Source organism: Anabrus simplex, chromosome 5 (genome assembly GCF_040414725.1).
Source record: "Anabrus simplex isolate iqAnaSimp1 chromosome 5, ASM4041472v1, whole genome shotgun sequence".
In the NCBI taxonomy this organism is placed as follows: Eukaryota; Metazoa; Arthropoda; class Insecta; order Orthoptera; family Tettigoniidae; genus Anabrus; species Anabrus simplex.
The window spans coordinates 391,637,575-391,653,280 of record NC_090269.1 but is presented as its reverse complement, the minus strand read 5'-3'; the positions used below and the strand labels follow the sequence as shown (position 1 = coordinate 391,653,280).

The window sequence follows — 15,706 nt, the reverse complement described above, 5'->3', positions numbered from 1 at the left end:
GTGGAAAATTGTGCCAGAGTACGAGATTCCTTCAAAGTTATTGAATATAATTAACTATATGTATAAGGATTTCTAAGTCAAGTGCTTCACGAAGTAAAGGGTTTTGATAATTTTGTAATCAGCACCGTAGTAAGACAAGGCTGCATCTTATCTACAACTGTGTTTATGTTGGTTCTAAACAGTATATATATAGTATTTATATATATAGTATTTATTTAAACATAACAGGCGATTAGCCCCAAAACATGTTTACACATCCCCTTTTCCATGCACAGACAACTAACAACCAAACGAAAAGAAACACGAGACTCGTTGGGCATGCCATGGGGCCCGTCAGATACTCCGGAAACTCCAAAGATTAGTATGATAAGGGAGAGGTTTGCAGAAGAAGAGGAAATGCTGCTATTTGGAGATTGGAACGCGAGAATAGGGAAACAGAGCCCAGTATATAGTAGGGAATACGGGAGTGGCATGTTGAGAAGTAGAAGAAGTGAGGATAAAACTATAAACAGTTATGGGGAGAAGCTCTTAGAGTTGTGCGCAGCGGGGAATTTATATATTCTGAATGGATGGAAAGAGGGTGACAGTACGGGTAAATTGACCTATGTCTCAGATCGCGGGGGTAGTGTGATAGATATAGTTTTAAGCTCGGAGGGAGTGCTCTAAACAGTATGCTGAGAAATATACAGTACTAGGCTGAAAGACGATAGGTATTCGGTGTATAATTAGTGAGAAACGTTTAAACCTGATGATATCTAACTCTCGTCTCAAACTTTTACTGACATGAAGACCAAATCGAAACTACCACACGAAGAGTGATAGTACTTTGCATCATTATGTTCTTCCCACCCTCTCCTATCTGAACCTCATCTGGTACAAGTAAACTTCCTAAACTGAACGGTGTTTATCATTTAATAATCTCTCTTTCCTAGCGTTTATCCCAAATTATGGGGTCCACTGCTTTGCTACATCTCCTCCATTTCGTCCTATTGCTGACATCTTCAGGTTTTAAACCAACGTCGTGCATGTCGGCCTTGATATTGTCAGTCCACCGCTTTAAAGGCCTTCCGCGTGGTCGTGTTCCTCCCGGATCAACTTGGAGAGCAGTTTTAGCAACTGAGCCATCCTGCCTTCTCATAACGTGACCGTACCAGCGGAGACGCGCTTCCCTCACTTTCTCCACAATTGGAGCGACGCCAAGCCTTTGTCGAACATCTTCATTTCTTATGTGGTCGCATCGAGTCAGTCCAAGAATCCATCTAAGCATCCTCATTTCCATTGTATGAAGAGTCTGCTCGTGCTTTTTTGTCATTGGACGACATTCTTCCCCGTAAATAGCTGCTGGGCGTACCACGGTCTTGTAAATTTTTTCCTTTAGATGATGAGGCATCTTTCTGTCGCAGAGGACTCCGGTGATTTTTACATATTTAAAGTTACTAAACCTCCTCTAAGACACTTTATTAAATCACACATCTTAAACCGGCTAAGTTTACTTGTCCTGAAAAACATTTAACAGTCATCCGGCATGCATTATCTGTATAAGGCTGGTATGCAAGCCTGTCTTGGACAGTAAAAAAAGTAAAATTTAATTGGGAATTTGAAATGAATATACTAATATATAAAAAGTTACACTTTCCATGTTGCGTAAACATTGGAATGGAGGCATTCATCTCAAATCAATTTTCGTAAAGTTTGTCCCTGTGTCATGCTGCCTGTGGCAGAGGTGGCTAAATTGAATGCAAATTGTCTCCGCTTAAGAATCAATGTTATGTCAACATTCCCAAATCTATTCCTGGCATAAAACACGTTCTTTCAGAATGTGAGCCCATCAGAATTTTTGCATGAACATGATTTTTTCTAGCTCTAACACAGTCAAAGTCGTCCTGCCATTTATATGTAGAACCCTGATTTTGTTACAACTTCTTTCAACATTTCAATAAACTCAAATAATAATACTGAATACTTGTATTTACTTTAAATATATTAAGTTGATCAATAACAGACAGCAACCGGTCTACGATATTGTAGCCCAAGCAATATGGCGGTCACGCGAGTCCGTCGGCTTCAATTCTGGCTACATATTGGTGAGTTGCTCTACCATACCTTATTCAACGCTTGTCGGATGGCACAGACGATATTTGCTAATATGGTGGCGGGAACAAATTTTGGCCTCATTGAGCGAATGCATTGTTGTATGAGTCGCCATCTCCATGTTATTCCGTGCTCGTTAGCAATCATTGTCAGCGAGGCTATAGACACGTAATTTTCTTTAAAAGTTCCAAATTCCTTGTTGTAAGATTTTCGATGTATTCCTTTCCCGTAAAAGAGATGCATCAACGTATATATGGTGTGAATTTCGGCTGTTGAAACCGTCTTGTTTTTTTTATAATCGCTGTGAATGACAGACAGAATTAAGCATTTGTTTTATACATATTGAGACGGTCTCACGACACAAAAAATCAGACGAACTGAGAGCGTTTCGCACGACCAGGGATCAAAACAAGCAGTAAAACAACAAATAAAAATTAGAAACTCTTACCAAAGAGATCCCAAGGAAAAGGTCGTCGCAGAGTGAGAAGCAAGGGCACACGAGACCGAGCGGAACGATTAAAACTTAATTTTAATTATCCTTGGCTGAAATAATAAAATTCTTAGATTTTGTGGAGAAAATTAAATTAAATTAAATTAAATTGATTAAAAAACTTCCGATCATGTTTAACAAACTACAAATTAAACCAATTGAGATATCAACAATTAATTAGAAATTAGTAAAAGGGAAAAATGCATTAAAACCAATCTCACAATCTTTGAAGTCTTCAATTAGGATATGAAAACAGAAAACAATTTCTAAGGCACTAACTCGGTTTTGTACTTAGGATATGAAATCGGTAATGAAACACAAACGGCATGCAAGCTCCAAATTATCCAGGAGAAGAAAATCAATTATAATCCAATTAACGGCCACGAAGAAATAATACAGGCTCAAATAAATTAAATATCGGTACCACAAGAGCCACAGTAAATCAGACTTAATTATCACAAGACCGGAGGAAAAATCCAACCACACAAAATTCTCACCCCAATCGGCGAATGTCAAATGTCATAATAATAAGACGACACGCAAATGTCAGGCTCAACAGAGCACACGCCCCCAAACTGTTTACACTCGGTTACATAGCAACGGCACATGTGACACCCACATACCAACAAGATGGCTATCCAAACAAACCGAGTAGTCCATTAGAAAAGTTTTCACCTTATTACCTTTATCCCCAAAATGGTGGTTGCGAAATCTACAAGATAATAATCATGTTTGCAATAAGTTAAACAATATCAATTTAAACCACCGAATAGAGATTTATACCATTAAGGTATTCATAAGCAATTATTGTTAGGAGCTCCTACAGCATACATTCATTTAACCTTACATTATGAAGCATTTAAATTATCCCACCATGAAAATCAAACCGAAATACATAATTACACTTTCATTGAAACCCCCAATTACAAACCAAACATTACATTGACATGATTATGACCTGATTTTCTAATGTTTCACCAATACTGAATTATACGAAACTTGAATCAATAATTTGTCGCACTGTTATTACGCCAAAACAGTTTCTATTTGCTTCTCAAAATCATTCTTTTTTTTTTTTTTGCTATGGGCTTTACGTCGCACCGACACAGATAGGTCTTATGGCGACGAGGAAAAAAAATCATTCATTAGAAGGATTCATTGATGAGATCAGTGCCGTAGACAAGAATATTCAAAACATACTCACAGCGTCGGAGACTTCAAAATTTAAAAGAAAACCAAACCAACATTTTAGGCCTAATCGCCCGGATGGCGATCATTCTACCCAGGATCTAGTCCGGGTAACATCTTCGCAGCTCTCAATTACTAGGTAATTGTTCCACTTAAAATGCAACCAGAATGTTAGGCAGCAAGCTTCCTTCTTGAACAAAATAATCCAGACAACTCCATTTCACTCATTGTAGAGCTTACACATGTGACGATTGCAAAGCGAGTCCAACTTGACGTATCCAGGTGGCAGCACGCACAGGCGATGAGGGAGGCTAGTACAATGCTAGCCCGCTAGGAGGCGCACAATTAGCGAGCAGAGAATAAGAAAATGCATTAAACGACGGTCCATCCCACTCAATAGGCCACAAATCACATGAAGGCATAAGCTGCAAAATGCTTCATGACTCGCATCTAGTTATTTGAAATCCATTATAACCGGAATACCATTACGTAATTTTCCGTCAAAGTATTTCCAACGTAACTCATTCTAACACCCGTCTATAAGAGTTTGAAAAGACAGCTGTGCGTGCAGGAAGGGGATGTGACAGCGAGGCTTGCAACCGCTCGAGGCATGCAAGCCAGGTGACGTCACTATTGGACCTTCCATTACTTCTATATCAATATCTCAAGAATGGAATGTGCTATAAAAATTCTAATCACGTCGTCGTATAGGCCCTTATCACAAATGATAATATACCAAGTTTCATAAAAATCGGCGGAAGGATAGCCGAGATATTAAAGGTGGAAAATTCATGAATTTGAAACCACATGGTGTGGCCTACGCATATAAAAAGGAGCCCACTGGGCTAGTAGAAATCAGTATTTTCGTGTATTATAAAGTACGAGTAATCCAGTTGAAATTTCTAAGTGTCAGAGGTGCGAACCTAGGACTTTAACTTCGTGTGAGATAGGAGGTGATTAATTACCTGAAGTTGTTAATACTGATTTACTTGTATAAACTGTAACACAAGAGTAATAGAATTTGTTTCGTAAAGTGTCAAACTGAAAGGGCTTATTTAATAGAAAATCTCTCGACAAGCAAACGATCGTGAAGTGACTTGCATAATTCATTTCATTTCGTAAAGACCGTGCATTAGATTATTTCGCAGGACTGTTTCGCATGAACAGCATTTTAACTTATTCTCATATGACTGTACCTTCGTAACAATTTACAGTATTTACAAAACTGTGCTTAACGTTTCTCATAAAACTGTGCTTTAGAATATTTCACAAGGCTTTGCCTCAGTGAAAGAACTTAATTTCTTTTCGTAAGACTGTGTCTTCGCAACAGTGCTCATTTCACAAACTGTGCTTTAACTTGTATTTAAAAGACTGTGCCTTCGTTACAGCATTTACCGTGTTTTCGAGTATTACGTAAGACTGTGTCTCAGTGACGTAATTTGCTTCTTTTCGTTAGACTGTGCCAAATTAACAGTGTTCATTTCACTTTGTAAGACTGGGCCTTAGTGCCAGAGAAGGCTGAAAACTTTTGTAAATCGTGTTACCCCAATAACTTAATTTTTGGCGAAGAGTGTATTGGACGACAATTACTTCATATTTTCGTACAATGTTATTCTTTACATCATAAACTGTGATACTGAATTAATTTGAATTTCTTCGATAAGTGCATCGAATGACTAACATATTATTTGCGTTGAAGTTTTTAAACTGTGAAACTTGTAGATTATACGAACAGTGTCGTGTAATAATCTTCAGCGCAGTGCGGTAGAGAAGTGTCGTATCAGATCCTATTGACATTCTGTGCGAGGTCTACACACGTCTTTACTCCATTCATGTGATCTCAGAAGGGACACCTTTGACCTCGAACGCTCGAAACCGCACAAAACCATGCTTAAAATAACAAGAAATCATCAACAAAACAGTGGTGTGCGTCATTTCCATGCAAAACGTTGCATTCTACCTCAAGCAACATTTTAATAGAGAGATACCAATACCATAGGAAGGAAATTATATGTAATTTAATGGCGTCAGTGTATCATTATATTTTCAATCAGAAGCGCCCAAAACTCACTGCTTAAAGTATCTATAATAGCGCAGAACACATATATACAGCAGTACCACACGCCTGAAAGTGCTTATATTAATCCTCAAAGTGCAGATGCGGGATTTCGATGAAGTGGTTAAAACAAAGTCGGAGAGAACAATGTGCACACCTTACTAAAGCCACGTTATCACATTCAAAATCGCTTTCGAATTCACGCAGTCCAATTTCAAAAGCCACACTAATTACACTTTCAAATGATGATGTTTTTATGTCAATGTCATAACCTGGCTTTCGCCAAGCATATTGCAACATAGGCTTATACGTAGGTGCAGCAAATTCATGGGCGCCCGCAAGGGGGGGGCAAGGGGAGGCACTTGCCCCCCCCCCCTGGAATTCTAAAAATGTTGATGTTCAATTGTTTAATATCATACCAGATTATTTTATAAACTGAACTTACTGACAGTCATCTAGCATCTGTTATTTAATGTTGCTGACGTTATATTGGTTTTATGTCCAAGAAAATTGTTAATGTGCCCCCCCCCCTGGAAAAGATCCTGCGGGCGCCCATGAGCAAATTGATTGTAAATCACAGAGTGAAGTTTCACGATGAAATAACGATCATGTACCTTCACTTGTGGTTTGGCACCGTGTAGTCTTACAAAATCAGTAATCCTTCTGATACAGAGTTTATATTGCCGAAAGAAGTAAACATCAAGGAGTTGGCAATATTTTGTTGTTTTCGGTAGCAATATCTTCTGCGCAACATCTTTGTTTGGAAAACTTGCATCTAGAACGGTATGATTTCTGTGACCTTCCCAGGAATTGCATAACAATAGGCTCTTTTCATTTCTTACATGTTCGCCAAGAACTGAAGTTAGAAAACGTTTCATGTGTTCTTTAGTCATTTTTCCATTATTGCTTGCCTCCACATGAATGTTTCGTGGACAGGTTGTTTCAAGTTTCTTTAAAATATTTGGACCGAAATTTCCTTGTGTCTATTGAAAACAGATGTACAACTTGCTTGCTAGTCTGCCTGCCATTGATAAAGCCACATCAGTTGTGTAGCTGTGAGTAGGGATATGTACAGACTGCAACACACCACCTGTAGTTTTATCTCCTCTGTAGGACAGTGTTAATGCTGAAGACATTTCATACTGGAGTTGACTCTGGTCACTGTTCCAAACATTACCTTTCTTCATATGTGTCTAGACAGTTCAGGAGAAAACTAGACCCAAAAAGTGAAAAGCTGGTTATGGTAGGCTATGCTCCAGCAGAATGTTGGAGATTATGGGATGCTAAAAACAGAAATATTGTTCTCGTTTGCAATGTGATTTTCGATGAACATAAATTAGGGAACAATAATATAGTAACTGTCTCCGTCCAGTCTTATACTCAAAATGTTAATGTTCGATCAGTTAAAGTCAGTATCGAAAATGAAGTTGAAGGTTATGCAGGGAGTTCAGATCAATTTGAGGAAGAGAAAAGAATTAGGAGGAAACCAGTATGCCAAGATGAGTATGTCACAGATGTGGATAAGGTGGTTGAAGAAGCAGCAGAAGAGATGCTATTTGCATTACTTAGTCTATCAGAGGTTGATGTCCCATCAAGTTACAGTGATATTAAGTTATGTAGTGATAGATTACAATGGGAAAGTGCTACTAAGGGAGAGTTACATTCACTTGAAGAAAATGTTTCGTGGGTAGAAGGTGAAGATTGTGTAATTACTCCTGACAAGAAAAAAATATGTAGATTACCGGTATGTATTTGTTCAGTTATGTATGCAACAAATGCTTCAAGACCTGACTTAGCTTTCACAATGTCCTATCTTAGTAGATTTCAAAAGAAGTCATGTGATGAGGTACGGTTAGCATTAAAAACAGTACTTAGATATGTAAAAGGAACTTTGGACATAAAACCGAAGTATTATAAATCAAATAACTGTGATGTGTTAACTGGTTATGCAGATGCAGACTTTGCTAGAGACTTTGATCGTAAGTCAACTTCAGGATGTGTGTTTAAGGTGTTTAATAACACGGCAGTATGGAAATGTAAGAAGCAAAATGTTGTGGCGTTAAGCACTGCAGAAGCAGACTTAATCTCATTGTGTCAAGCTACTGAAAAGACAATGTTCTTGAAAAAAACGTTGGTGGACATAAATATTGATACAGGGTGTATAACAATATTTGAAGACAAGCATAGTACAACAAAGGTTTTAAATAATCCGGATCAGAAGCGAATGCAGCACATAGACATTAAGTATAACTTTTATAACATTAAGTGAAAAAGAAACATGTACATGTAGAATATATCAAACGGTCAAGCAATTAGCTGATATGTTAACTAAGCCTGTAAACTATGTAATTCTTGATAGTTGTGTGAAAGGTCTTGGTTTGGCAAACTGTTAAGATATTGAGATGTTAAGGTTATGTAAAGGGTAAATATGAGTTTAACGTTGAGGGGAAAATGTTGAGGGTCAATGTTCCCTCATGTTGTATACTCTTTGGTTGAGGCATTTACTCAGTGAGAATGTATAGACTCCTTGAATCAGCTGTGTACGTATATTAATATGTGTCAGTAGTAGGAGGCTCCAGCTACAGTAGTAGAACGTAACAGTTGTTGAATATGTGAACAGTTGGATGGTACTTGTACATGAGTTACGACGTAGTAAGCTGTGTACTAGAAGAGTGAATGTGTACAGAGATGTTGGGATGTTGAACAAACCACTCATAACTAACGTGTGGTATCGTGGTTATATTACTCCTAGCACAGCCCGATAGTTAGTTCACCTACAGGGGTAACGTGTCTGCCCCTTGCCCGGGGGATCAGGGTTCGATTCGCGGCCAGGTCAGGGATTTTTACCTGGATCTGAGGGCTGTTCCGAGGTCCACCCAGCGTACGGGATTACAATTGAGGAGTCATCTAACGGTGAAATAGCGGCCCCGGTCTAGACAGCCAAAAACAACGGCCCAGAGGGCTCGTCTTGCTGACCACACGACACTTCGTAATCTTTAGGCCTTCAGGCTGAGCAGCGATCGCTTGGTAGGCCAAGGCCCTTCAGGGCTCTAGTGCCATGGGGTTAGTTAATTTCATCATCCAGGCTTTCACATTGAAATCATAACTGTCGAAACCATGTCTCACATGTTCTAATCGACGGAGTGTGTTCACCATACGTTTCTACCAGCAAACGATGAATTTCTTTTGATTAAATAAGAAAAGCAACACGTGCCGCAAATGTTCCTTTTCTCAGACACATACTTCAACATGATCACTGAACGATACAACACAGACGCTAGTAGGGATTTGCCACTCGATCGCCTGCTCGAGCAGGCTCGCGTGCTGAGGTCACGAACTGGTGTGTCGAGCTTGGTCGAGCAAGATCCAGCAACACAGAATTCCCTCGTGACGTAGGCTCTGAACAGGACGTGTGTGTTGTGACTCGAGCGACACTTCCGTCTTCAGTCTTTCTCTTTGGTCTTTATATTCCGGCATTACATTATAATAGAGTAATTAGCGATCATTCTACAGAAGTACGGACGTACCACAAGTTGTAGTGGACACATCAGTTTATTAAACCCATCTATGCCCAGAATACATTTTTGTTATCAAATGTTACTGATTGCTCGACATGAAGATGAGCTCTGTATAGTGATAATATCTGTGTGGTTTTCCTGTCGTTATTTGGTCGCTACTTCCATTTCTGGTTCTTCTGATCCTTGGATGTATAATTTGAATAACATATTCTTTTCAGTTTTATAACAGTGCTTTGAAATGAAATGCCGTATGGCGTTTAGTGCCGGATATCCCAGGACGGGTTCGGCTCGCCAGAGGCAGGTCTTTCTATTTGACACCCGTAGGTGACCTGCGTGTCGTGATGAAGATGAAATGATGATGAAGACAACACATACTCCCAGCCCCCGTGCCATTGGAATTAACCAATTAAGGTTAAAATCCCGGGCCCGGCCGGGAATCCAACCCGGGACCCCTCTGAACCGAAGGCCAGTACGCTGACCGTTCAGCCAACGAGTCGGACAACAGTGCTATGATACTAGTTCTCCTACACGAAGACGTGTTCGTGTACAATACACCATTGGTATGACGGGACCTGCGATATTTAATTTGCATCCATTCAATTTACAATTATTTTGCTGCCGTATATGCTAATTAGGAAAAGGCAAAGGAGGGAGAATAGTATTAATAATAAAATTGAACAGAATTGAAGTCCGGAGTCCGATAGGATATAACTGAACTTTCAGAATTTTTAAATTACATCTCACAATCCGTATATATTGCATGTTGCGAAAATGTATCACTGGACACATAGGGTTGGTATTATTTTCTTGTAATTCTAGTGGATTCGTCATTAATAATTCAATATATTTCGCTACAAACTTATTTTATTACCATGAACATGCCGCATTTGACATCAAAGAGCAAGGAAGATTGCCACGCAACTGATTTAGTACAAGTAAATCACTCATAGATGGCGGGCCATACTCCTGCTCGAGTACTGCTCGACCTACAACGAGCTGTGACGTCCTCAGCTCGAGCTGCTCGAGCTGTGCTCAAGCCCATCCCTAGACGCTAGTGTTTGGCGGACTCAGCTTATGAGTATGCTAATGTCAGACGAACAAACTGACGTATGTGTCCAATTCGTACGCTGCATACTGTTCCCTGGCGCCATCTCTCAGTGAAACCGGAAAAGACACGCATACCCCTGGTACATTCACAAAATCGTAAGCCTTGGGTGCCAGTACATTTATTATATCAGTAGAATTTCCTATCTTTTTTGCTAATGGCTTTACGTCTCACCGAGACAGATAGGTCTTATGGCGACGATAAGATAGGAAAAGGCTAGGAGTTGGAAGGAAGCAGCCGTTGCCTTAATTAAGGTACAGCCTCAGCAATTTCCTGGTGTGAAAATGAGAAAACACGGAAAAACATCTTCAGGGCTGCCGACAGTGGGATTCGAACCCACTATCACCCGGATGCAGGCTTACAGCTGCGCGCTCCTAACCGCAGGGCCTACTCACCCTGTAAATTTCCTTATTGTTATTTGTTTCATATGTGATGCTGATCATCTCGTTTTGGTATCAGTCTGTCATGTAACTAATCTCATGATTAGACCCGTATTGAAATTTGCTATAAATGCTTGCAATATAGTGATTATTTTAATCCACCTATTCAATACAAATTGGTTTTGTGTTGCTAGTTCATAATACTACAACACGAATTTACAGGGACATTTTTCGCTTTATTTACAAGCATCTTCAGCCTACATAATTGTCTCAAGGTTAAGACCTGTCATATTTGGATTGTTTTTACAATTTGTTTGAGTACAAATCCATATTTAGTAATAATATGTAAAAAAACATAGGAATTATGTACACATTAAAAGTATTACAATATGAATTACAATGTTGAATTGAAGTAACCCTTAATTCTAAAATACATTGATGTCCAAAACATAGCAACATACAACGTGTATGGCAGCAGTGGTGAAATGAAGGTACCCACACTCGTAGACCTGGCACAGGCCCAGCGCGACAGACAACTGTGAGAGAGGATCGCTGCATCATTCGGATGGCCCGGATGGAACTCCATGCAACAGCAGCGCAAATTCGAGCAGCTGTGGCACCCCACGTTACACAACAAACAGTTGGTAATCGCCTGCGTGCAGCTGGCTTACGAGCCCGTGTCCCTGCAGAAGGTGTTCCATTGACCCCACAACATCGACGTGTGAGGCTGGCCTGGTGTCGAGAAAGATCGACGTGGGTCGACGAATGGCATAGGGTCGTCTTTAGTGATAAATCACGCTTCTGTTTTGCCCGCAGTAATCGCCGGAATCGTGTGCGCCGACGTACCGCGGAGAGGGGCCGCCCAGATCTTATTGTCGAGAGGCACACAGGGCCAACACCAAACATTATGGTCTGGGGCTTTAATATGAAATCACAATTAGTGCTTGTTGAGGGCACTATGACTGCTCGACAGTACGTTGATAGGGTACTCATCCAGTTGTTGTCCCTATGATGGCGGACATTGCTAATGGGATGTTTCAGCAGGACAATGCCCGGGATCACACTGCACGCATCTCCAGAGAAGCTCTCCACGACATCACAACCTTAGAATGGCCCGCCAGATCCCCGGACCTCAGTCCTATTGAGCATGTGTGGGACATGATGGGTCGACAAATGGCCAACCGTCCTCAGCCACCCACAACTCTGGAACAACTGACCCGTGCAATGCAGCAAGCATGGGCCACAATTCCTCAGAAAGCGATCCAGGGCCTTATTGACTCCATGCCTCGACGAATGCATCAATGTATTGCAGCTCGTGGTGGGCACATCCTGTATTGATTGTTGTCCAAACTTGCGGTCAGAGGGACCTGTAAGTGTAATCATCGAAACACAACCGAACACTTGTCCTGCATGTTCAATTACAGCAATGTAGCACCAATCCTTCTGGGTGTTGCAATTTCCATTTTATTCAGTGTAGGTTTGTCAATCAATCAATCAATCAATCAATCAATACTGATCTGCATGTAGGGCAGTCGCCCAGGTGCCAGATTCCCTATCTGTTGTTTTCCTAGCCCTTTCCTAAATGATTTCAAAGAAATTGGAAATTTATTAAACGTCTCCCTTGGTAAGTTATTCCAATCCCTAACTCCCCTTCCTATAAATGAATATTTGCCCCAGTTTGTCCTCTTGAATTCCAACTTTATCTTCATATTGTGATCTTTCCTACTTTTATAAACGCCACTCAAACTTATTCGTCTACTAATGTCATTCCACGCCATCTCTCCGCTGACAGCTCGGAAAATACCACTTAGTCGAGCAGCTCTTCTTCTTTCTCTCAATTCTTCCCAACCCAAACTTTGCAACATTTTTGTAACGCTACTCTTTTGTCGACCAGGAGGCAGATTCCCTGTTAGTTGTTTACATAGTATTCCATTTAAATGATTCAACGAAGATGGAAAGTAATCAAACATTTCCCTCGGTAAAATATTTCAGTCCCTAATGCCTAAATGAATATTTACCACAGTCTAATTCTTACTTTACATTAAGACATTCTTTTCTATTAAAAACTCCATTTAAGTTTCTTCGTCTAAAACCGTTGCTCCGTCTATTCCTCCGCTGGCAGCACGGTACGGGAGTACTTCGTCGAGTTGTTCTTCTCCTTCTCCTTACCTCAAAGTCTTACCAGCACAATGTTTGTCTATCATTTTCGTAACACCAGATTTTCGTCGGAAGACAAGTCGTGTTGCTTTCCCTTAGATCTCTACCACTTCTCGAATCAAGTATTGCAGGTGAGGATCCCATACACCGAAATCATACTCTATTTAGGGATTTTTCAATTACTTATACGTTCTCTAATTAGATCTTTAATACAACACTTGAATACACTGATAATCTACGAAGAGCTCCCCTCCTCTCCACCGTGGGACCCGTACTGGAATGGGGACGGTCAACGTTGGGTTTAAGAAGCAAAGTAGCCTAAGGGTTGTTTTCTTGACATCACCAGTTTCTCTGAAGTGGTTAACCTATGAAACAATCAACTGCCGACCATGAACACGACCATTGGGCGCAATATCGAAATGGGTACGAAATGCACGTTGCGTGGCGATGATTGAGCGCCTGTTAGAAAATTCTGCCTAGAAAACGAACGCGTGATCCACTTTAGTCCACTCCATGATGTTCACTAAACCAAGCACAGGGACAAATGTACACCGCGCCCTTTCCCAAGGTGCCTATCCCAAACCCTCCGCCGCGCAAAATTCAAATAAGCAAGTTCGTCTGCCACACCCGGTATTATCGTACTTTAAAACATGCGAATTAACAAATATTCAATAACAAATTCTAATAAATAAATATATATCGTATATTTCAAATTCATTATCAAATCGGGATCATTTCTGACCCACGACACCATTTATATTACAAAAGTTCAAAAAGCTCACAGCCTCAAGTGCCACAATATAAGGCATCCACGGTAGCTAGTATTGAGGCTGTAGATGAGCTCCAGTCATGCGAAAAAAAGCTTCACGACGCTCGGCCGTAAGTATCACATCATAAGGCATCTACAGTAGCTAATATTGGGGCAGTACATGAGTTCCAGTCATGTGGAACTCGCTTCACGGGGCTCGGCCGTAATAACACATAACGTATCTACAGTAGCAAGTACCACGGCAGTAGATGAGCTCCTGTCATGAGGAACTCGCTTCACGAGGCTCGGCCGTTGCTAATACATGATAAGGTATCAAAGTAGCTAGCACTGGGGCAGTACATGGGCTACAGTCATATGGAACTCGCTTCACGAGGCTCAGCCGTAAGTAACACACGATAAGCTATCTACAGTAGATAGTACTGGAGCTGTAGATGAGGTCCAGTCATGTGGAACTGGCTTCACGAGGCACGGCCGTAAGTAACACGTGATAAGGTATCTACAGTAGCTAGTACTGGAGCAGTAGATGAGCTTCAGTCATGCGGAACTCGCATCACGAAGCTCGACCGTAAGTACTACTTGATAAGGAATCTACAGTAGTTAGTACTGGGGCAGCGGATGACTTCCAGCCATGTGAAACTCGCTTCACGAGGCTCGGCCAAAAGTAACAGATGTTAGGGTATCTACACCAGTTAGTACTGGGTCAGCAGATGAGCCGCAGTCATGTGGAACTCGCTTCAAGGTGCTCGACCGTAAATGCCACATGAAAAGGTATCCACAGTAGCTAGTACTGGGGCAGGAGATGAGCTCCAGCCATGTGGAACGCCCATCACGAGGCTCGGCCATAAGTGCCACGTGATAAGGTATCCACAGTAGCTAGTATTGGGGCAGTAGATGAGCTCCAGGTATGTAGAACTCCCTTCACGAGGCTCGGCCGTAAGAAACACATGACAAGGTACATAGAGTAGCAAGTACGGGGCAGTAGATGAGCTCCAGTCACGTGGAACACGCTTCACGAGGCTTGGCCGTAAGTAGCAAATGATAAAGTATATACAGTAGTTAGTATTAGGGCAGTATATGAGTTCCACTCATGTGGAATTCGCTTCAGGAGGCTTGGCCTTAAATACCAAATGATAAGGTAGCTACAGTAGTCAGTATTGGGACAGTAGAATAGCTCCACTCACGTGGAACTAGCTTCACGAGGCACCGCCGTAACTCCCAAATGATAAGTTATCTACAGTAGTTAGTATTGGAACAGTAGATGGTATCCAGTCACGTGGAACTCGCTTCACGAGGCTTCCCCGTAAGTACCAAATAATAAGGTGTCTACAGTAGTTAGTACTGGGGCAGTCGTAGAGCTCCAGGCATGTGGAACTCGCTTCACGAGGCTCGGCCGTAAGTAAGACATGATAATGTATCTACAGTAGCTAGTATTGGGGCACTAGACGAGTTTCAGTCATGCGGAACTCGCATCACCAGGCTCGGCCAAAAGTACCCCGTGATAAGGTATCTACAGTAGCTAGTATTGAGGCAGTAGATGAGCTCGAGTCAGGTGGAACTCCCTTCACGTTGCTCGGCCGTAAATGCTACATGAAAAGGCATATACAGTAGCTAGTACTGAGGCAGTAGAAGATTTCCAGGCATATGGAACTCGCTTCCCGAGGCTCGGCCGTAAGTACCACATGATAAGGTATCTACAGCAGTTAGTACTGGGGCAGTAGATGAGCTCCACTCATGTGGAACTCGCTTCACGAGGCTCGGCCGTAGGGAACGCATGATAAGGTATCTACAGTACCTAGTATTGCGGCCGTAGATGAGCTCCAGGCACTTGGAACTCGCCTAAGGGGGCTCGGCCCTAATAAATAATGATAAGGCATCTACAGAACTTAGTACTGGGGCAGACGATGTGCCCCAGTCATGTGGAAGTGGCTTCACGAGGCTCGGCCGTAAGTAAC

At 41.4% G+C, this 15,706-nt stretch overlaps 1 protein-coding gene across 1 annotated transcript in view; it reads right to left on the bottom strand.

The window, feature by feature from the left end:
- The window catches only part of LOC136874972 (uncharacterized), a 39,354-nt gene that overhangs the window by 9,593 nt on the left and 14,055 nt on the right, over nucleotides 1-15,706 (bottom strand). The gene's annotated exons all lie outside the window — the stretch shown is intronic.